Genomic DNA, 23,918 nt, shown 5'->3' on the forward strand with positions numbered 1-23,918 from the left:
GCATACAAATTGCATAATCACATTCAGTAAATCATAACCTTTGCAATGATACTTTACAAGACCCATCTTGCATAAAGTATATCTCAGTTGTCATATTCATAAGCATATTTTCATAAGGAATATGGAATATAATTTCACAGCTTCTAAATCACTTAGGCACTACTGACAGGTTTGCTCAGTGTCCTTCAGGGGATTCTTTCAAGAAAATGATTAACCTGAACCTTAATCTGTAAGGAAAACTCACACTGGAGTAAAATCTTTGCATTCATAAGATTGGCAGAACTGGATTCTGTGTGAGGACATAACGTTGCTTTTTGAGTGGCATAAGGTTCCTGAGCATACAGTGCCCGGGAAGCATGGTGATATCCCTACACAATGTCATATGATGTCTTCTGCCTAAGTATTCATACCCTCTTTCTGCCTTTACAGAACTAAGAACTTTTCTTAGCTATATTGTTGCTCTACAGTGACAATGCCAGTAAAAATCACAGTAGACACTGATGCCAGTTCCATTTACCTTTGTTGACTATAGTGCTGACATTTTTATTTGTCATATTTAAATTTCAGGAGTAAGATGGCATTTATTCTTCTAAAGGGCTGTAACATACCGAGGTGGATATTGAGCACCTTTGCAGGTGTATAACATCATAATATATTGGTATCAGATTTAGGAATAATCTCTCAGGTTACCATATACTTTTTAAAAATAGTTCCTTGCACTCAGCAGGTCCTCCTGTGTGTTTAATTTTTGATATTTGACTGTTCTCCATGTTAAGGTTCCTATAACTAAATTCACATTTTAAAGCAGTTTGTTTTGTTGTAATTTTCATGTTGAGGAATTCTAGCTTTGAAATCCCTTTTATTCTCAAATATGAAAAGAATGCATAACTTTATATATGAATGTATATGTTACTGAACCTCACAATTTAATCTCCTAAGGAGGCTAGAGGGGGGAGAGATTGGAAGAGGGAATCTACATTTTGAGCAAAAGGAATCGGAACTGATCAAAATCACCACAGTGGACTTCTGAAATCCTTACATAAGAATGGCCATACTGGCTCAGACCAAAGGTCCATCTAGCCCAGTATCCTGTCTTCTGACAATGGCCAATGCCAGGTGCCCCAGTGGGAATGAACAGAACAGGTAATCACCAACTGATCCATTTTCTGTCACTCATTCCCAGCTTCCGGCAAATGGAGGTTAGGGACACCATTCCTGCCCATCCTGGTTAATAGCCATTGATGGATCTATCCTTCATGAATTTATCTAGTTCTTTTTTGAATTCTGTTATATTCTTTGACCTTCACAACATCCTCTGGCAAAGAGTTCCACAGCTGACTGCATTGTGTGAAGAAATACTTCCTTTTGTTTGTTTTAAACCTGCTGCCTATTAATTTCATTTGATGACTCCTAGTTCTTGTGTTATGAGGAATAAATTGCAATTCCTTATTTACTTTCTCCACACCAGTCATGATTTTATAGACCTCAACCATATCCTCCCTTAGTCGTCGCTTTTTTCCAAGCTGAAAAGTCCCAGTCTTATTTATCTCTCCTCATACGAAAGCTGTTCCATACCCCTAATCATTTTGTTGCGCTTTTCTGAATCTTTTCCAGTTCCAGTATATCTTTTTTGAGATGGGATGACTGCGTCTGCACACAGTATTCAAGATGTGGGTGTACAATGGATTTATATAGACGCAATATATTTTCTGTCTTATTATCTATCCCTTTCTTAATGATGCCCAACATTCTATTTGCTTTTTTGACTGCTGCTCTACATTGAATGGGTGTTTTCAGAGAACGATCCACAATGACTCCAAGATCTCTTTCTTGCGTGATAATAGCTAATTTAGACCGAATCATTTTATATGTATAATTGGTATTATGTTTTCCAATATGCATTTCTTTGAATTTATCAATATTGAATTTCATCTGCCACTTTGTTGCCCAGTCACCTAGTTTTGAGAGATTCTTCTGTAGTTCTTCGCAGTCTGCCTGGGACTTAACTATCTTGAGTAGTTTTGTATCAAATCCTTGAAAGAAAGGCAATACATATTAGTATTAATCACAAAAGGCTAAATCAGCTCTGCCAGAAGTGTTGTGCAATATCCAAATGGGGGGAAATTTGAAAGGCATAAATTGGAAGATAAGAATATAAGAACGGCCATACTGAGTCAGACCAACGATCCATCTAGCCTAGTATCTTGTCTTCTGACAATGGCCAATGCCAGGTGCTTCAGAAGGAATGAAAAGAACTGGTAATCATCAAGTGATCCATCCCTATTGCCCATTTACACCATATGGCAAACAGAGGCTAGGGACACTTCATAGCATGGTTTTGCATCCCTGTCCATCCTGGCTAATAGCCATTGTACCTAACTTCCATGAACTTATCTAGTTATTTTTTTAACCTTGTTATGGTCTTGGCAAAGAGTTCCACAGATTGTGCATTGTGTGAAAAAATACTTCCTTTTGTTTGTTTTTAAACCTGAAGCCTATGAATTTTATTTGGTGACCGCTAGTCCTTGGTGTTATGAGAGTAAATAACAATTCCCTATTTACTTTCTCCACACCAGTCAAGATTTTATAGATCTCTATTATATCTCTCCCTAGTCATCTCTTTTCCAATCTGAAAGGTCCCAGTCTTTTTAATCTCTCCTCATTTGGAAGTTTTTCCATACCTCTAATCATTTTTGTTGCCGTTCTCTGTACCTTTTCCAGTTTTAATGTTTTTTTTTTGAGATGCAATGACCAGATCTGCATGCAGTATTCAAGATATGGGCGTACCATGGATTTATATAGAAGCAATATATTTTCTGTCATATTATCTATCCTTTTCGTAATGATTCTCAACATTCTGTTAGCTTTTTTGACTGCTGCACATGGGATGGATGTTTTCAGAGAACTATTCACAATGACTCCAAAATCTCTTTCTTGAATGATAGCAGCTAATTTAGGTCCCATCGTTTTGAATGCATAGTTGGGAATATGTTTTCCAGTGTGCATTACTTTGCAGTTATCAGAACTAAATTTCATCTGCCATTTTCTTGCCATGTCTTTGCCCCTTTTTTTCCAAATCATTTATGAATATGTTGAATGGGACTGGTCTCGGTACAGACCCCTGGGGGACACCACTATTTACATCTCTCCATTCTGAAAACTAACCATTTATTCCTACCCTTTGACTCCCATCTTTTAACCAGCTACTGATCCATGAGAGGGCCTTCCCTCTTATCCTATGACTGCTTACTTTGCTTAAGAGCCTTTATTGAGGGACCTTGTCAAAGGCTTTTTGAAAATCTCAGGACACTATATCCACTGAACCACACTTATGCACATGCTTGTTGACCCCCCTCAAAGAATTCTAGTAGATTGGTGAGACATGATTGCCATTTACAAAAAACATACTGACTCTTACCCAACAAATCATGTTCATCTATGCTGCCCCTGACCCTTCCATGAAGCTGTCTGCGTCCCCTGTCTCAGGGCATGTGTGCTGCTTGAACACAGGAGCACGACCAGAGACAGCTCCCGGTGAGACTGGTGCCCGCCATAGTGGGCGGGGTTTGGGGCAGCTGGCATGGGGCACTGGCTCCAGAAGTGGTGGCCCCATTTTCTGCTCCTTTCGCCACTGCGGTTCTCGGGAGAGCCCTGTGGTTCTGCGGATATCTGCATCCACAGGTATAAATCCACGCAGGGCTCTATCAGTTTGTTCCAAAACCTCTTCTACTGACACCTAAGTCTGGGACAGTTCCTCAGATTTGTCACCTAAGAAGAATGGCTCAGGTTTGGGAAGCTTGCTTACATACTCAGCTGTGAAGACCGATGCAAAGAATTCACTTAGTTTCTCCGCAATGACCTTATCGACCTTGAGTGCACCTTTAGCATCTTGATCGTTCAGTGGCCCCACTGGTTGTTTAGCAGGCTTCTTGCTTCTCATGTACTTAAATTTTTTTTGCTATTACTTTTGAGTCTTTGACTAGCTATTCTTCAAATTCTTTTTTGGCCTGCCTAATTATATTTTATACTTCCTTTGCCGTAGTTTATGCTCCTTTCTATTTTCCTCACTAGGATTTAACTTCCACTTTTTAAAGGATTCCTTTTTGCCTCTGACTGCTTCCTTTACTTTCTTGTTTAGCCACAATGGCACTTTTTTGGTCCTCTATGTTTTTTTAATTTGGGGTATATATTTAAATTGAGCCTCTATTATTCTGTCTTTAAAAAGTTTCCATGCAGCTTGCAGGGATTTCACTTTTGGCACTGTACCTTTTAATTTCTGTTTAACTAATTTCCTCATTTTTGTGTAATTCCCCTTTCTGAAATTAAATGCTATTATATTGGGTTGCTGTGGTGGCAGGGATGTTACATTTGATTATATTATGGTCACTATTACCAAGTGATTCAGCTATATTCCCCTCTTGGACCAGATCCTGTGCTCTACTTAGGACTAGATCAAGAATTGCCTCTCCTGTTGTGGGTTCCAGGACCAGCATTTAAGGTGTCAAGAAATGTTATCTTTGCATCCTGTGCTGAGGTGACGTGTACACAGTCAGTATGGGGTTAGTTGAAATCCCCCATTATTATTATTGAGTTTTTTTATTATTATAGTCTCTTGAATCTCCCTGGGCATTTCCTGGTCAGGTGGTCGGTAGTATATCTCTACTGATATATTCTTCTTATTCAAACATGGAATTACTATCCATAGAGATTCTATGGTATAGTTTGGTTCACTTAAGATTTTTAGTTCATTTGACTCTGCTGTCTCTCATATATAGTGCTACTTCCTCATCAGAATAACCTATTCTGCCCATCCGATGTATTTTGTACCCTGGTATTACCAAGTCCCACTGATTATCTCATTCCACCAAGTTTCTGTGATGCCTATTGTATCAATATCCCCATTTAATACACCTGAGCTCAACCATCTTAGTATTTAGATTTCTAGTATTTGTGTATAAGCACTTAAAATTGTCACTTTTTTAGCTGTCTTCCAGTATGTGATTTAATTGAATGGGACTCTTCTTCATTTAACTGTTTCTCATCACATCCTACCCATATTTTATTATCTTCCACCTTCTCCTCCTTACTAGGACATAGAGAATCTTCGTTAATAGAGCCTCCCCCAAGGGATGTGTCTGTCTGAACCACGTGTTCTTCTGCACCTGTTGACTTTCCCCCAGCCTTTTTTTAAAAACAAAACTGCTCTACAACCTTCTTAATTTTCAGTGTCAGCATTCTGGTTCCATTTTGGTTTTGGTGGAGTCCATCCTTCCTGTATAGGCTTCCCCTTTCCCAAAAGGTTCTCCAGTTCGTAATAAATCTAAACCCCTCCTCCTTACACCATCATCTCATCCAGGCATTAAGACCTTGCAGTTCTGCCTGTCTAACTGGCCCAGTGTGTGGAACTGGAAGCATTTCAGAGAATGCTACCTTAGAGGTCCTGGACTTCTCTCCCCTATCCTTCCCTATGTCATTGGTATCTACATGTACCACGACTACCAGCTCTTCCCTAATACTACACATAAATCAATCTTGATGTCTCAAAAGCGGGGGAGGGATGTTTCAATGGTTTAAGCATTGGCCTGCTAAACCTAGGGTTGTAAGTTCAATCCTTGAGGGGGCCATTTAGGGATCAGAGGCAAAAATCTGTCTGGGGATTGGTCCTGCTTTGAGCAGGGGGTTGGACTAGATGATCTCCTAAGGTCCTTTCCAACCCTAATAATCTATGATTCTATGAAAGATCTACAACCTTCAGGCAGTTGTCTTGGTCATCACAAACCCAGCTATCTATGTTTTAAAAGATCAAATACCCCATAACTATTACCTGTCTCTTCCTAATAACTGGAGTTCCTTACCTCATAGAGCTATCCTAAGTGTGAGGGGATACCATGACATCATCTGGAAGGAGAGTCCCAACTATGGAATTGTTTCCCTCAACTGCAGCTGGATGTTCTCCTTCCTGAGACTTTTATCTTTATTATCAGCATAGGAGGCTGTAAGACGTGGGATAGGACTACTCTATTGTGTCCCAGAAATTCTCATCTGTGTATATCTCTATCTCCCTTAGCTCCTCCAATTCAGCCACTCTGGTCTTCAAAGTACGCAGACTCTGAGGGCCAGGAGCTCCTTGCACTGAATGCACACATATGCCACCCACCCATAAGGCAGGTAATTGTACTTGCTGCATTCAGTGCAATAAAGTGGGTAGCCCCCACTCTGTTGCTGGAATTCTGCCTGCATTCTCTTTTTACTCCTGCTGCTCTTTCTTTTATTGTTTTTTTTAATCAGGGGATGTTAATTGCCTTTCACTTAATTATCATTCTTCAGATGTATTTAGCCCACCCTCCACCCCCATTTCCTCTCTAATTTCCCTCGCAACCTCCCTTGTTAGCTTCTCTTGCTCACTAGCTCTTCTGGTCACTTAGGAGTGGGCTTTTTTAAACCCCTGGTCTCCCTAAGTAGCCCTGCCCCCTGGTTAAGGGCTGATGAGCTCTAGACAGTGGAGGTAGATACCCAACTCTCATTGAATTTCAGTAGGGGCCAGGATTTTAAGTATTTTAAGTATCCACAGATGCATATACGTGACTAGCGGGATTTCTCAAAACACATAGGTGCCTAACTCTTATTAAAATTAATGGACATTTGGCATTTAGGGACTTCTGAAAATCCCACTAGACCAGTGGTCCCCAAACTTTTCACCGTTGCGCCCCACCTTACCACTGTCCATGCCCCACCTCAGGAGTCAGGGCCAGGAGTGGGGCTGTGGCTCCAGGGTGTGGCACAGAGACCGGTAAGGGGGATGAGGTGGGGCTGCAGCTGGTGGCAAGTCTGCAGTCAGGAGTGGAGCCGAGGTTGAGGGATGGACTAGGGCTAGAGCCAAGGCCAGGAACGGAGCCGTGGCTGGGGGTGGGACTGGGATCGGGCGCCACAGTTGGGGGCCAAGGTCGAGATTGGGAGCAGAGCCTCATCCAGGAGCTGGAGCTGCAGCAGAGCAGTGGGTGGAGCGGGGCTGGCCCATGCCCCTCTCCTGGCCCTCTCAGCATCCCTCCGTGCTCTCCTCTGGGTTGCTCCCCACAGTTTGGGGACCACAGCACTAGGCAGCCATCTACATTAGTAGGCACCTAAAAACCTTTAAAAATCGGTCCTAGGAGCCCAACTGCCCTTTTGTTTTTTGAAAAAAATCACCCCCTTCACTTTTAAAATGTAATTTTATAATAATGCTATTGAATTCTTATTCTTTTGTCTTTCCTGAAATATCTTGGGGCATTGTCAATAGGTAACATAATTCGTTGATTTCCCAACTTTTGAACATTTGATTTTGTATGAAGTTTTGCTGTAGGTAATACGTATGTACAGTACATGATTCAGATCAGACCACCACATTACAATATATAAAGCAACAAAATTATCATTTAACTATCAACATCATCCCCTCATAACTTTTTGTTTTGATCTATGTCTTCCCATTTTGTTGATTTCAAACACTTTAATATCCTGCTGGAACATGGGCCACTTAATCTTCAACTTGCACAAAGTGATGAGATGGCTGCAAGAAATAAAATATATAACAGATTCATCTGATGGATATCAACGCAATGCAGGGATCAGAATAAGGACTTTGGACTGTCACCATATTAGGTAAAACACGTTTCCACCAGGTTGATACATAACATTGATAGTAAAATGTTCACTGACCTAAACGCTTTCTTACTTGCTGCTAATGTGGCCATTCGTCTTAGATATCAAAAGGGCAGAACACTAGGCTGAGCACATATTCCCCCAGTCACATAGGACATGCACAGAATAAGTCAAGGCTTGGGCGGAAATACCCAAAAGATCAGAATGGGATCCAGTTGTTAGTCTAATGCTGCATACGCAGCTGTTCCAAAAATCAGACCTTGCTGTAATAGTATGTTATGTATCATGGTGAAAATTATTGTTATAGAAAGCAGTGAAAAGTAGGACTTTTGATTTTTTTTTAAACTACTCTGTAGCTGATCGCTGATATTTCAGTTCGATCAACATAGACCATGCCTTTTGCTTAGAAAATGTAAGGGGTATTTTTGGAACGTCTGTTTTCGTGTTCAATTATCTCATAAAGATGGGGACTAATCTCGTGCTAGTAGGGCAATTGTGCAAGGGCATGTGGATATACCTAATCTTACCTCTGTGTGTGTGTGAGAGAGTGTCTGTCTATCTGTCTAATAAACACATACAGTTAAATATAAGATTGAGTCTGAGAATAATCATAGGAAAATATTCCATAACCCTAAGACAGAATGGGAGCCTTTCTGCAGTGCATTTTGTGAGTGCTACAATGATATCAATAAAAGCAAATGTACTTTAAATCTTGGGCTACACAGATTTTCTGTTATATTGGGAAATGTATTTATAAATTTCAGGTGTTTTGTTCTATTCCCCCCCCCCCCCATCTAATATATGTATTTTAAATGTCTCTGTTTTTCCCTGCCAATCATCGAATCATTTAGTCCCTGTTTTTTTTCTCGTGGGGCTAAACTGGCTTCCTCATTTTTGCAGTTCATCAATACAAAACTGATTTGAAGCTGAGCTGTATAATAATAAGCCTTTCAGCAGCCAGGCTTGACACTTGCCTTGTAATTAAGGCCTTGATGGTTGTGTTGATGGCAAATGAAAGAAAATGGCTTTGTTCTCAATTCCAGAGGCTTGATTGCTGGTTCTCGTTCTCACCTGAATTCGACCCATTCTGCATTGTGCACATGATTGCTGGAGTGTGAGTAATTGCAGCACTGGCAGATGACATTTTCATGAAGCACACTCTGTACTGCTCCAGAGGGAATTTACAGAATTTATAGCTGGGGAAGCTCATCAAACATGGATTTAGGAAATGCCTATGTGAAAAGTGGGAGCCTACAACCAAATATCAGACCTTTTCTTTTGACATTTGCTTTTACATAAAGGACTGCAGCCTGTAACCTGTTTTACTTTATGGTAGCAATCTTTTCTGAACAAAATTTTGTGATTAAGAAGAGTTGTTTAAGTTAATTAAGACTAAATTTTTGTCATACATTTTTTTCTCGTTTTTTTCTGTTTTGACTGGATATCAGCAAAATAAAGGAAGAAATTTGCTTCTCATTTCCTCAAATGTCTTTTCAGATGTTACTGTTTAAAGATCTACTGCTTTTTTTATGAGACCTAGTGATGCAGTGATGGCTTCGCTTTTTTTAACTAATTTATTTTCTCAACCTTTCTGCAGTGTTTCATTTTGTAGAATGTATAGCACACTATTACTTTTTTGTTTTAAATAGAAACACCTTTTAAAAAAACCCACATTAAGACTTGTATAGTGTAGAATTGAAATATATTTTAGGGATTATAATACAGAGCTCCTAAGGAAGCAGAACAGAAAATACTTAAATATCTTATCAAGAAGTACCAAACTCTTAGCTCTCCATTGAAAGCTGTGTCAAAAGTTGTGGTAAATATGCATTGTATGTTAGGGATTTATATTATATGTAATTCATGTTATGATATGTATAATCTTCCCCATTCCTTCACCCCACCCCTTCTGCCTTTTCCTTCCCGTCTGCTAGGCTTTCTATCTATCTCACATTCTTCACCTTGGTACCTGAGTCACTGATTCTCCTCATCATTCACTTGACACGATAGCCCTTGGAGAACTACCTGTAAACTGTTTCTGTTGGTCCAACTGTTGTGAATGATGCAAATACAACATTTACACAATCCTGCTGATCTTTTTCAATCGCTATCTGTTTAGACTCTGTCACCCACTTTGCACTTGAAGATCCATAGCTGCTGTGACTCAGACATATTTTTATAGAGCTGTCTGGCAAGTGAAAAGTCTGTGCACTTAGCTGCTAATATTCCCTGAAGCTTCTTAATCATGGAAAATAAGGAGCATTTGCTTCTTTGTGTTTTGTATTATTGAGCTCTCCTATACTGTTGCATGATTAAATTTTTCTGTTGGGGTTATTGATTAGCAACTGGAAAATTTTAAGCAACAGCATCCTTTGGGCTTCTGGAATAAATATTCTTTGCTTCAGTAATAATACTGAATATTTTAAATTCACAGACAAAATCAGAGTTCCTATTTAACATTGTTAAAATTGTCTAGGAGGGCTGGGGGGCTGGCTTTTCTTCATTTCAGGCTTAGATCTGTATATCACTTCCAATAATCAGCAACAGGAAGAAGATCAATCTAAACTACTGACAATGGTGCTAATTTACAATCTGCAGGTAATCTAGCAGCAAAAGAGGAGACTTTAAAGCATTTTACCTGAGTTTATGGGTGCTGTCCTGCTCCCAATGCAGTCAAATGGGAATTTTACCAGTTGCCATTGACTTCAATGGGAACAGCATGGAGCCTATTAGAAGTATCTCTTGCTATTAGTTGTTCATCATAAAGACCCATTTCACTTTGATTCAAGATTCTGGCCATCATCAAGACTCTTAATGCATTGGGGCCTGGTTACAGCACAGGCAACCTATTCTTTAAGAATTCTGATTCAGCTGTGGTCTTCTGGGGCAATGCAATGTAAAACTCTCCAGAGTTGGAGATAAAGAGTGAGCTTCTTTGCTATGCCTCTAAGAACTTGTAGCCCAGGGAAGTGGGGCCAAAATGTCTTTAAGTCATCTTTGTGCCTTCCTGATCCAAGGGTGGAGAGGACCTCAGTGTAACCAGGCCCTCAGGGCCTGTGGAACTCATGGCAGCTTCACTGGGCTGCTGTGTGAGCTGTAGCACTACACTGAAGTTTGCAGTAATGCAGACCTTCCCCCAGCATACCCTGTGTGCAAGGGCTTGAGTGGGGGTTTTTGCAGGGCAGCCTTACTGATCTCTACCATAGTCCTAAGCAAGAGGAATCCTCCCCTAGCTGGAGCTCAGGCTTTTAAAGCTCTGTAAGCAGTGTAAAAGGGCCACAGTTGGAGTGAAGATCTCACCAAGTCAAGGGTTTCCATGTGTAGAACATCCCTACTAAAGGAGATGAGATCCAGAACATTTTCAGAAAACCGTAATATTGACTATTTCTGCATTTAATTTAGTAGCATGTTGTTTGCCTGTTAGCACTGGGAACCTTAACATATTGTATATTCATGTAAAGTAGTCTTGTACTATATTACATTTTCAAAGTGCGTTCCCATCAGAATTAAGTGTGGTATGGCAGTTTCTCTTGGTCAAGGACTGCAGAAACTTGTAACCAGAAAAAGGTGAGTGACAGCTAGGTATCTTGGGATCACCACCACTAACATATCCCTTTTCTTCCCTGTGATGTTCTGGCAGCAGTAAAACACAGACTGGATTTCAACAGGGTAGCCTATTTAAAACAAAACAAAACAAAAACATTATTGTCCTATGAAACTGGATTGCACATTACAGAATGGCTGATGTTAACTTTCTCTATGCACATATAAATATAAAAAAAGCACCATTGATGTTTAGACCTTAACAGTGTGAATCAAATATATCAGAGGCATAATAGTGCGCAGATAGCATGGTGGTGTGTGCTTTAAAAATATGCACAATAATAAGTCTTATATCGGGCCCAACCAAATTCACGGCATCATGGACTGTGAAATCCGATCTCTCCTGTGAAATGTGGTTGTTGTAAGGGAGACCAGATTTCAGAGAGTTGGAGGTTTGGGAGCCCAGCTCTGAAGGCAGCATCGCCGCCAGCAGCAGCATAGGAGTGCGGGTGGCATTGTATGAGGGGTCATCAATTTGCGGGAGGGTGGGCTGACCTTACAGGTGGGCGACTAGTCAGGAGTTACTGTGGTCACCCCCTCCATACACAGCCAGCCTCAGTGCCTCTTTAACTACCTAGCACTGGGTCTGACACCGGGGAGGGACAGAAATGAGGGCGCCCTAGCTGGGGACTCCTACTGTGCACCAGGTTCCAGCTGCTAGTCCTGAATGGGCTGGAGAGGGACAGGACTTCCTCTTCTCCCGCCCAGGCTGCTCCTGAGGCCAGGTTACACCCATCTCTGAGAACCTTCCCTGGCTGCAGGAAGCTCCACGGCTGCTGGTTGGGAGCCCAGCTCTGAAGGCAGTGCTGCTGCCAGCAGCCATGCAGAAATAAGGGTGGCCTGGCATGGTATTGCTCCCATTACCCTGTTTTGGGTCAGGATCCCCTCAGTTACAATACTGTGAAATTTCAGATTTAAATATCTGACTCTGTGAAATTTATGATTTTTAAAGTCCTATGACTGTGAAATTGACCAGAATAGACTGCAAGTTTGGTAGGGCCCTAGTAATAAATATTTGTCTGTTTATTTGGTCTATTGTCTGTGGCAGAGTGTAAGTTTCCTGGAGCAGAAACCGTGTTTTCCGTTATGTTAGTATTGTACTGGGATAAAGCGGATGCTTAGGAAAGTCTGTTGTTTTTGGTGGTATGCCATTCGTTTCATGGTACCGTAGTTGAGTTGTTAATTTAGCTTAAAAGAGTACATGGCTGTTAAATTACTCATTATGGGAGTTCCAGTAGTTCATCTATAAAATCTAACTGTAGTTATAAAGATAACACTCTGCCTTGGATAAACATACATGGGCACATGGAAGTAAGAAGGAGCCCTGCATTTTTATCCAAGGACAGAATTTAGCTTGTACTGTACACACAGTATAAATTGCTATAACCAAAATCTGGCACCTTTTAGTGGCATCAGCAATGTATGCCCACTGGCCACATGCACTCTCAATAAAATACATGAGCTAAAATTGTTAATGTAGAACTATAAAATGATACGTCCTAACACTCTGGTAAACCATTTATTGGTGTGTTTTTGTGTGAATTTCTAACAGTCTACCAGCATTTTCTGAAGATCCCTTCATTGTACCATCTAGGCTGACACAGAAGACAGCTGTGTCTGTCCAGAAGGGAGAATCATTGGTATCTCCCTTTGAGTACTCTGGTTTGTTTTCTTCTGCTTTGGCTCTTTGTGCAATGCTGCACTGAAGATGTGAATCTGAACCTCGGAATGATTTTTTTTTTAACTTTTCAAACGCTTCTAAAACCAAGAGCTTTTACCTTTAAAAGCATTTCCCTGGCATAAAGAGCAGTGTCACAGGACGTTAGATTTCAAGATATAGGGTAAAATTTTGGCCCGCATTGTGTGGGTGGGTTAGAATGCAGTGAACCTGTCTCTCCACTGCTCCCAGTGCACTCATGAGAGAGCAGAGCAGAATATGGACCTTGTGCTCCTTTGAATGCCAGATGGGAGCCTACCTGGCAACACTCCACAGATACTATGGTCAGCCCACTGCAGGATAATGCCATACCTCTGATTGTCCTTCAGGCATGCTACCTTTGGCATTAGGTGCTTGTGCTAGTGGCAGGGTTTGCTGCTCATTTGGAGCAGCAGCAAGTAGTGCTTCAGAGCAATCCCCTGAGCCATGTTGCCAGCGTGCCTCTCGTTCAGAAAGGCAAGATTGTTCCCCAAAACCCCCTTCAGTGCCAGTTACATTGTTTCCTCATTAATTTTAAATCCTTGTTTGGGAGCAACTGATTCTTTCAACCATTAATCATACCTAAGCTAAGGTTGACATCAAGAAAACACGCCCTTCCGTATGTGCAAGGATGCTGATGCACTGTCTGCCTTTAATGTTGACAGTCTCAGAATTTCAGAGGGCACTGAATGTCAGCTTTGGATATCACCTTTCTCAGAAAAAGGGCATTCCTTGTGTTAATTCCTCCCGTTTCAGATTGCCCATTTTAATTGTCCTTTTTCTGTGTTGTGCTGTATGAGGCTGAGGCCTAGATTTGCCTCAAAATAGGATTGGCAGTAGCACTGTTTATTGATGGTAAAGGGTAGATAAGCTTCAATGTAAAGAGTCACCAGCATTTATAGTCATCAACAGCTAGAAGTGTATTGCTTCTGTGGGCAGGTAGGACCCCAGCAATTCAGTAGAAGTTACTGTTTCTACTCTAAATAAATACTCTGTTTTGCAGATGGATTCAGTCCATCACATTCTGACTGAACAATAAGGCATCTGACTCCTTGTCACTTCTTATGTAAAGTATCCTTATATTTGTTTCCAGAAGTGAAATCTCTGGGCTTGATCCTGTGTCTGCTGAAGTAACTGGCAATCACTGATGTCAGCAAGAGTAGGATTGGCCACTGTGTTTTGATTAGGCAGTGGCTGAGTAATCAAAGAGTTCGGATTTTGGTATCTGTAAATGTATATAAGCTGTCTTCTTCCAAAGTATACTTGTAATCACAAATACCGTGTGCACATTAGTATTAAACATATTGGTTCTTTTTAATTACTTATCTTATTGAAAATGATTTCAATTATTTCACCTTTCCCCACAATAAATATTAAGCAAATGAAAATTACTACAATAAACAATCCAGGTAACCACTATAGCTGAGTGACTTGTCTACATTGAAAGGAGGCACACAATCCACTCAGGTATAGCAGGGATCCACATGAGATCTGTGTGCTACTGAACATATTCTGTTTGTTGCTTTGTTTCCTTCCTTCCTTCTCTGATGAGTAATGAACACCTGCAGCTCCTATTGACTTCAGTGGGAATTGCAGCTCATCAGCATTAATCAGGATGTGGCCCTTTCAAGAGAGGTTTTCAAGGCACATTAAGCCCTGAGGCTTGTGCCTCTATTTAAAAAAACAAAACAAAACAAACTCTTGCTTGTAACAATAGATATCAAGTCCTGGTGTGTTCACCATTCTTTGGTTATTACATCTCAGAGGCCAAGTCACTTAGTCTAGCTTTAAACATGCCTTCCTTAGGAGCTAGGCAGTACAGATGGTCACTGCACTATAGGACACATTCTACCCTTACTTTTACACAAGAAACCTCTGTTTCTACCTCTGCAGAACTAATTTAAATTGTGTTTAGGTCACTGGAATGAGTGTTCAGTTCAGGATCAGAAAGCATTAAAAATGTATGTGCCAGGTTTTCAAAATTGCCATCCACAATTGCCCACTTACACTTGTATGAGTATTCACCAAGCTGGCATCTAGGCGTGTACTTGAATAATTATTTCCGCATAGAAATACTTGCTCTGCACACACAGTTAAAGCAACTGCACATGCAAATATAGATAGTCACTTAGAGATAAGGCTTGAAAATGTCTGGCCAAGTACACAAAAGTCAGTGTTATGAGCCCCTTAGCTTCATGAAACTAAATTTAAACTGTGGTTTGATTTTCAAAGATGTCAGTGATTTAAGCAGCAGTCATGAGAGCTTAGTGCCTTTGAAAAAATTAGGCAATATTTTAAGAAAAAGGAAAAAAAAGTGGTTTTGTTTTTAAAAGCAAGCAGTGAATTCTGTTTTATTGATCATGTGAATGATTGTTTATATTTGTAATGGAAAGAAAACCCTTTTGGGATCAGTTTTTGCTTATAAGGGATACTGAGAGTAAAAGAGAGAAAGTGAATACTCATATGTTAAATTTTGCTGCAGAAGTCAAAGTTTAGCTGTCTGCTTTCTGCTTGAGTTGTCAGTAGTAATGAATAATGGATGTCATAGGGGGGTTGCCTTTACACTGCTATGGTTACAGTCGCTAGCTTTGGTGCTGAAGTGGAGGCACGACAAAAAGGGAAATTAATTCACGGCATAAACTCTGTAACGCCTGATCAGAAGTTGTAAATGATAAATATGCATTTCCTATATAAACAAAAATAAAAAAGTAGACAATACACCCATATCACCGAGTTTCAATACTGCATTTATTGTATAAATATAATTTTTACCATGAGTTGAGAATATAATTGGACTTATATGGCATGGTATTGTCATTCTCAGCATAGCACCACAGCAGTTAAAAAAAAAAAAAAGCCGTGTTAGGCTGAATTCTGCGTACATTACTCTGCCTTTACTTAGAGAAGACTCTCACTAAGGTCAGTGTGTAAAAGCTGAGTCAAGTTGTCATCAAGGCATTATTATCTGTAAGAGATTTTAAACCTCTTTTTCTTAATGCAATAAACAAAAATGTTGAAATTAACAGTATTTTTATTTTTTAACAAAATACAGCTAAATGCTGGGGTTAATTTTCTACCCCAAAATGACATTTTAAAAATATCCTGTGAGTAAAGACTTTAGGGATCTCATAAATAGTCCTTGCTCTCACCAGTAATGCCGAATATTCAATTGAGCTACTTATCTGACTGATTATTTGTGGGCTCAGGCCTTTAAAATGTAATTGCACTTATGAAGTAAATGCTGACTCTTTTGTGAATAGGACTTTCCCCTGAGTGAAAGGCAGAACCTTTCCATTTATATATATTCCTCATTTTTAAAGCACTATGAGTCTTCTGTTTTTTGTTATTTTTGTAACTCCCCCCACCAATACGGAAATACCAAAGCTTGTTTTTACTATATTTTATATGCAACCTGTTTGGTTTATGAAAGAGTATTTTATCTTTTAGTTTAAGTCCCAACTTTTAAGGTCTTCGAATATTACCTTGACTGAGAAGGAATATATAAGAAGTCTCGTACAGTATCTTTTAGAGGATTTATGGTAATGCTGCTGAATTTAGCTGATCATAAACAGCATGGTGAGCCCCTTAGGGTCTCTTCATTTTCCTGACACACTCCACTGCTGCCCCATTAACACTTCGTCTGTTATTGCCATATACTCAATTTAATGAGTATCTTTGAATTTGGAGCCCTACACACAAGAAACAATAGTTGAAACAACTGATGCGCCTACTGTAGCTTTCAATACAGTTTCTAATTCCTTCTCCTAACTTTAGGGTTTTTTTAAGCAAAATGAGTAAGTTTTTAATCTTCAGCAATATTTCATTATATCATGAGTTTTTCTTTAATTCCAGGAGACAGTAATGCCAAACAATGAATAATCGCTTCAAACATGACACTATATCTGCATTATAGCTGAACACATACTGAACATATGCTAGAGAAGGTATTTTCTTATCTTAAAATTAGTCCTATTAACAATAAATCTTTAATGTGAAAAAAGATTACCAAAGTTATATTGTCAAAACAGAATATTATAGTGATACTAAGAAAACTTTAAAAACAACAGCGTTTGAGTCTGATTTCTGGTACCAGTGTGAATCCAAGTAACTTGTGTAAAAGGTAGAATCTGGCTTATGACATTATTAGATTTGATTTTGTAAAACTGAATTTATCACACTGTTCTAAGTGCAACACATGTATAATTAACAGTACAATAAACAATTAACACTTTTTCAGATAAAGGACTCTCCAAGTTTTAAAGCTTGAAATGCATTATAGGATTTAAATCAATATTTTAATTTTTGTACTGGTTACTAACTGATCAGTTAAAGCAGTAAAATATTACAAAAGTCACCTTACATTCTTAATTTTACCAGATGGTCATTACGGGGCACAATAAAAGGCTTGAATAATTGAATAAATGTTTAGACCATTTTTATTCCAGTAAATTGTCTGCAGAAATCAGTTATCTATATTAAAAATGTATTCTAACGTGTATTTATTATAAACTTTAGTTTAGAAGATAAAAAAACACATGAGATTATCTGTTGTTTTTTTTAAGCTTGCTGCCTTTTAGCGGAGTGTTTTTTTTTTCTTTTAGAAAATGAATCTGGAGGAAAATTGGTGAATCCAATCCAGTGGACCTACAAGCACCCTGACAGGCTCAGAAAGCAGAGTCTGGACCAAAGAGCAATTACCCCACCAAACGATTTCAGGTACAATTGACCTAAATATACCACTCTCTTAAGATTAGTGACACGAGTTCATTTCCTGTAGTGCTTTCCCCATTTGCTACTCCTGGTAACCACTGTGATCTTATCTGCCTGGTGCTTCATGACTTCTGGGATGCAGTTAAGAGTTCTGTTGTGCATTCTCTTTAAACAGACAACTCATGCTAAAGAGAGTCATTTGCAGTTAAATTAGGTGATGCATATATTGTTCTTGCTGCTGAAGTTATATAGAGCAGGAAGGAGTACCTGAATCCTTGTGGACCTGACTGCAATATAATTCTTTGATCTGTCAAATAAAAAAAGTGGTGCTAGTTATCATAAAACAGACACAGATTTTAAAAAAAGTAGAACTGAGGATTCAACCTGCAGCAATGAATGGTTGGTAGTGTTTGCTAATTGTGTTCTTTTTATATTTATCAAAAGTGACCTTCTTTAATGTCATTTCATTTAGAGCCTTCAGACAATCCATGCAGTTTTCCCATGGAAGCAAAAAGTCAATCCACTCTTCTAACTTAGCTTATGAATATACATGGATGAAACTGAAGTGAAGTTAGACCCTGGTAATGTTACAGTATATTGCAATATTGGCACTTTAGGAATCAGTTTTTAAAATCTGTACCTCTGGACTTGTGCAAGATGCCAAATAAATCATCATCCCCCTGATATGGAATATGGAGAAATATATGACAATCCCTTTAGAGTTCATTGGGGAAAAGAAAGTCCTAATTATTTTGTCTACAACCTACCCCAGTTGTCTTTGTTATTAGTGAAATCCCTGGAGTATATGGAAATTTGAGAAGTTAGTGTCAAGTTCCATGCACTTCAGTTTTTGAGAGCTGCCTATGTACAAAGTTTTATGAAGAAGGTCACAATTGTTCTAATTATTTTCTTGTGTATTGGTTATGTTTTCCCAAGAGAACACCACAATACTCATATGCTTTATGTGGGGAAAATACTCTGTTAATAGTGCTTTTCCCAGAGCTGTAAAAGGACCTCCTCCCCTGGTGTGTGTTAGAGGCCTCACAGTTTACTTGGAAACAGAGTAATGTTTATGCTTATAAATTCAGTTGGTTTTGTCTGATGCCAATGGGCAACCCTGGTGAACATAGGGAAATAGTTCCAGGACTCTTGAAAAAAAACCAAGAGAACTGTAAACATCATTGAAGTTTGTGAATTCAAATTAAGCAGAAGGGGAGTTACATATTTTAACTTTGTAAAGGATGGACATAAGAATACTTGCCACTGCTATAGTGCTTTTTATCCATTGCTCCTGTGGCCCTCTACCAAGAAGTGAAGTGTTGTTATCCCTATTTTACAGATGGGAAACTGAGGCACAGAAAGATTAAAGGTGGGATTCTCAAGGGGGACTTAGGCACTACAATTCTTTCCCCCTTTTAACTTTTAGCCCAGTGCTCAGGGCACTCAAGTAGGATACAGGAGATCTGAATTCAGTTCTCACTGCCACCTAATGTGGAGAAGGGATTTTAACTTGTCTCCCACATCCCAGGTGAATACTCTAAGCACTGGGCAGTAGGATACGGTGTGGTGGAGGTTTCTCACTTTCCTGTTTAAGCTCTTCCATTTTTCATAAAGTACTTAAACATACATTGGGCCAGAGCAGGAATGAGAATGACTCTATAGGCCAGTGGTTAAGGCCCTCACCTGAAAGGGAGGACATCAGGTTCCAGTTCTCCTACTTCAATAACAATGTAATTATTTATATACAATAGAACAGCTTCAACGGGAGAGACTGAGAGAGACCTGCCCAGCGTATGCCTCAGCCCAGTGTTTAGGGCTCTCTTTTGGGAAGCAGTGCTCTAACAATTGGGCTGAAAGTTTGAGGGGGTAACCACCTCCTCCTCCAGTCTTTTTGTGAGGGTTTAGACTTGCTCTGAGCACACCTACTGGATTGGACCCCAAAGGGAAGACAAGCAGTGGGAACGCATATTTCGTGAATCCCACTGGGGCTGAGGCATGTGCTAGGTATTAAGCTATTAAGCAGAATTAGGACTGACGTGTCTGGGCCCATGTGGCCAGGTGCTGACATTTAGAAAGCTAGGGACTTTAGGCATCTCCAGGGTTAGGTGGCAGCTGAGTGGACTTAGGTACTTTAAAATGGCAGTTAAGGTGCCTACATCCCCCTTGTGAATCCCACTCTGAGTGACTTACCCAAGGTCATATAGTAGGTGAATGGTAGAACTAGGGATAGAATCCATGTGTCCCAACCTACATTATGGTACCTTACCCACTAGAACAAACTTAAACGGGGTTTATGTTTACAGGAGGGACCTATGAATTAGAGTAATGTTTTTGAATAAATAAGCAAAGTAGTTGCCCCTCTGTACTATGCTGTAGCTAGGCTTCAGTTGAAGTATGATCAGTTTTGTACACCACATTTTAAAAATATATATGGATGCAATGGAGGGAATTTAAAGGAAGGCAACCAACTACCAATAAATGAAGTTTGGAATATAAAAACTTTAGGGAAAGGTTAGGAGAACTGGATTATTACAGTCTAGAGAAAAGACAAATGAAATAAAAATGGATCAATTATTTCTGTTAGTCAGTGAGAAAAGAACAAGTGGTAATGAGATTAAGTTAGAGCAAGAAAAATTTAGATTAAATATTGGGAAAAATGTACCTTGTGAATTCTCCTCCCATCTACACTGGTGTACTGGGGATACACAGAATATCAGAGAGGAAAATTTACCCTTTAGAATGTAAACATAAGAAGAGTCAGGAAGTAGAATAGGCTGCCAAAGAGTGACTAAACTAGTCAAGGCATGACTAAACACCCTCTTTGTAAGGATGGGCGAGGACAGAAGTGCTCTTTAGATTGCAAGTGGTCTGTGTCGTCCATCATGGTGGTCTCCTGAATTAAACATTTTGAGAACCAAGCAATGGGAGACTGTGCATTGGAAAGTTGGGTGGGTTAATGGGGGATCTCTCTGTTTCAAAGTGATCCACAGAATAAAAGCTCTAGAAAACCACTGGTTTAAGGAGTGAAGGACTTAATCCTGCCATAACACTGAGAAGACCTGAAGAAGAGCTCTGGGTGGCTTGCAAGCATCTCTCTTTCTCACCAGCAGGACTTGGAACAATAAAAGACATTATCTCATCTACCTTGTCTCTATAACTCCAAGAGACAGACTAGATGACTCACAAGTTGCCTTTGGCTCAAATGAGGTTGTATTGAAATATTTGTTTTTTTCCCCCCAGTGTCTCAAACTTGCTTTCTGTATTTTACAAATGGAGCAAGTTCAGCTTGTCTCTTATTGACTCTGTTATAATTTTACAAGGGCCCAACCCTGCAACAACCCCACAGAAATATCAGTTATTATATTTCTGCCTGAGTAAATAGCACTGCAGTAAAACCTGATCTCTGCAGTGCTACGTCAGACAACCATTTTGTCATAAAAATTGTTTTTAAGTTAAAAATATTTATGAAGCTTGAATACAAACAATGGATACATAAATACACAAATGAACAATAGGCTAGAATGGGAAAATAAATCGATTTAAAATTTAGGAATCAGCTCCTGCAAACCATTCTCACACAAGTACTTCTTACAAATGTAGCAGCCCCTTTGAGGAATGCTCACTAAATAATGGGGACCTTATTTTGAAGCTTATATTAGGGCCCATCTTGCACGATGCTAAGCTAAGTACCTCCTGAAAAGTGCTGACATCTATCATCCTTTGATGATAATGTTCTGGAGGTGCTCAGCTCCTTATGGAATTATGTTCTTTAGAAAGTAAAGTCATGATGGCAGGAACTGTGGGCCAGCTACAGTCCCTCTCGCTCCCCACCCCAGCTACATACCCTTTGTACTGTCACAGTGGTATAAAGGGACTGTTAAGCAACCCTAAATGGGCTGCTGAGGATTTCCTAGAGTGGGAGATTCCCTAGCTTGTTTAATTAGCTCAGTGCCACTCCCAGCTAGTTCCCAGTGTCCTAGGAAATAAGGGGAAGTGGGTAAGGTGTACCAGGAGTCAGGGGATTAGTCTAGTACTTAAGAAACCTGGGTTTAAGTCCCTCCTATGCCATATACTTCTTGTGTGACCACAGGCAAGTCACTTAGCCTCTTTGTATAAAATGGGGACAAAAGTGTTTCCCTATTGTGTTGTAAATGTGTATATATGCATTAAGTTATGAAGCATTCAGATGTTATGGGGGCGGGGGGCTGAACTGATCCCTAGCTGCCCTGATGATTGGAGAGAACACAAAGGTTTAGCCAGCTGCCTTTGCCCCACCTCTCTAGGGAAATGTACTAAACAAAACTTGGACAGACTCAAGGATCACAGCTTTTGACCATATTTTTATCTGTGAGGCCATAAATTCATAGAGTGCTATATAAATAAATTAATTAATAAAAAAACAAAATGGCAAGAGACCATCAATATCATACAAGGTCTTTCAGTCAAGTAATTATAAATAGTCAACTACCAATCGCAGTATATATTCATAATGGTGTACATTCTCACTTTGTGGATTCCGTTCGCCTCCCTTTGAAATCAATGGGAGTTTAGTCAGTTTTCAGTAACTTCAGATATTTCATTAATAATCCAATCATCATCATTCTTCACTTCTCTCCTCTGCAGGGATGAATGGTGTGTACATCTCAATCACACCATGCATGTATATGGATAGTGATAGAAAAGTATGGCGGCAGAAATCAAAATATTGCATTGAGTTAGGTTAGCCAGATTCTTGCAAATATACTATCACGATGACGGGTTCACATTAGCTGTTGGCAGGATGAGATAAGTCTTCTTAATATCACCTTCTAAAAAAAAGTGAGCGTTTAGTAATCAAAACATCACACATTTCTAAATTTAGTGTTTATATATAACCACTGTAAATTTTAATAGAGGAAATAATGATATAAAAACTGTATTTCTTTCTCTCTCTAAATTTCATTGGTTGCAAAAATGAGACACCACAAATTATAGTTCATAGACACCATCTCTGCTTCCATGGACAGGCATAGCTGTTTAGATCACATGAGTCAGTCAACTGTGATTGATCACAGGCTGCTGCTGCTAGCAGCAGGCTAAAGAGAACAGTTATGTTGAAACTAAAAACATCAGGGAAGGGTCATATATACCAATAAGAATTAGAAAAGAAAATGTTTCTAGTGTTTTCAAGGATATATAGCTCAGCCTGGTAGAAAATGTAATCTTTAAATCATCCTGAAAATTGTGTGGAATATAAAATCAAATTAAACCCAATATCAAAGGGTATGTTGCCTCACTGCATCTGGAAATATGTGTAAATTCCTACATATCCAGGTGAGAGCATAGCCCAAGAATATATTTTTAAGAACGCTGATGATGATAGTGCTGATATTTTACACAAAATACACTTAGCATATTTTTCAGTTATTTTTAATTTTAAAAAGAAGAGATGAAAATGATTTAGGTTAGCCAGATCCATACAGTTTCATAATCTCTGTCCAACTAGCTCTTGCAGCGTGATCAGACAGCATGCATTACACTATCCTCAAAGGACTCTTCTATTTTTATAAAAATATTATTTGTATTATATTGATTTTTCGGTGAACAAAAAAATGCACATTTTAATTGCACTTCAGGTGAACTATCTCGTGCTGCATTACTACTGCACCCAATACGTTTATTACAGTCACAGCCAATATAACAGGCCTGTTCTGAAACATATAAAAGTCAACAGAAAGACTCTCATTGATTTAAATGGGCTTTATCAAAATGTTCAAGGAATGCAGGATCAGGTCCATAATATATTGTTGACACACTAGAAAATTCATGTTAGTAGAATGTGGGACAACTCTCACTTATCAGAGACACCTTTTCCTGAGGAGCTCCTGGATCTATCATACTGGGAGGCCTAACACCCTTTCCCTCTTCCCTCCACACCATAGTCCCAGAATCCACTGACTTTTAACTAATCACATTACTAGCTTTTAAGTACAATATCTCACAATGGTCTACATGTGCCTCCTAAACAATTTCACTAACATAGCCTTGTGATTTCATTTCTCAGTCCCCAACCCCTGCTAGTAACTACAGAAATAAAGAAAAAGAGAATTAATTTACACTAGTAGAATAATATAAAATTGGTTTGCCTTCATCATTATTATTAGCATGAGAGTTTCACTCAGACTCCTGAAGGACAGTGCTGTGCGAAGTGTGAGCAAACGGGTCTCATAAAACAGATATCTGTTCAGGTTCTTTGCTGTGGTCCTTTGCTTCACTTATCCACCAGCCGATG

At 39.4% G+C, this 23,918-nt stretch overlaps 1 protein-coding gene across 15 annotated transcripts in view; it reads left to right on the forward strand.

Annotated features, from left to right (window-relative positions):
• Window positions 1-23,918, forward strand: part of MYT1L (myelin transcription factor 1 like) — a 383,199-nt gene that overhangs the window by 97,877 nt on the left and 261,404 nt on the right. For 14 of the 15 annotated variants that reach the window (XM_032791093.2, XM_032791090.2, XM_032791100.2 and 11 more), the window contains exon 2: window positions 17,539-17,653. The gene's annotated coding sequence lies outside the window, so the exon portion shown is untranslated. Of the gene's footprint in view, window positions 1-6,080; window positions 6,169-17,538; window positions 17,654-23,918 lie in introns of those variants that run through there. The other variant, XM_032791097.2, reaches the window with a different exon arrangement.

The sequence above is a fragment of the Chelonoidis abingdonii genome, chromosome 3, assembly GCF_003597395.2.
Source record: "Chelonoidis abingdonii isolate Lonesome George chromosome 3, CheloAbing_2.0, whole genome shotgun sequence".
NCBI lineage: Eukaryota > Metazoa > Chordata > Testudines > Testudinidae > Chelonoidis > Chelonoidis abingdonii.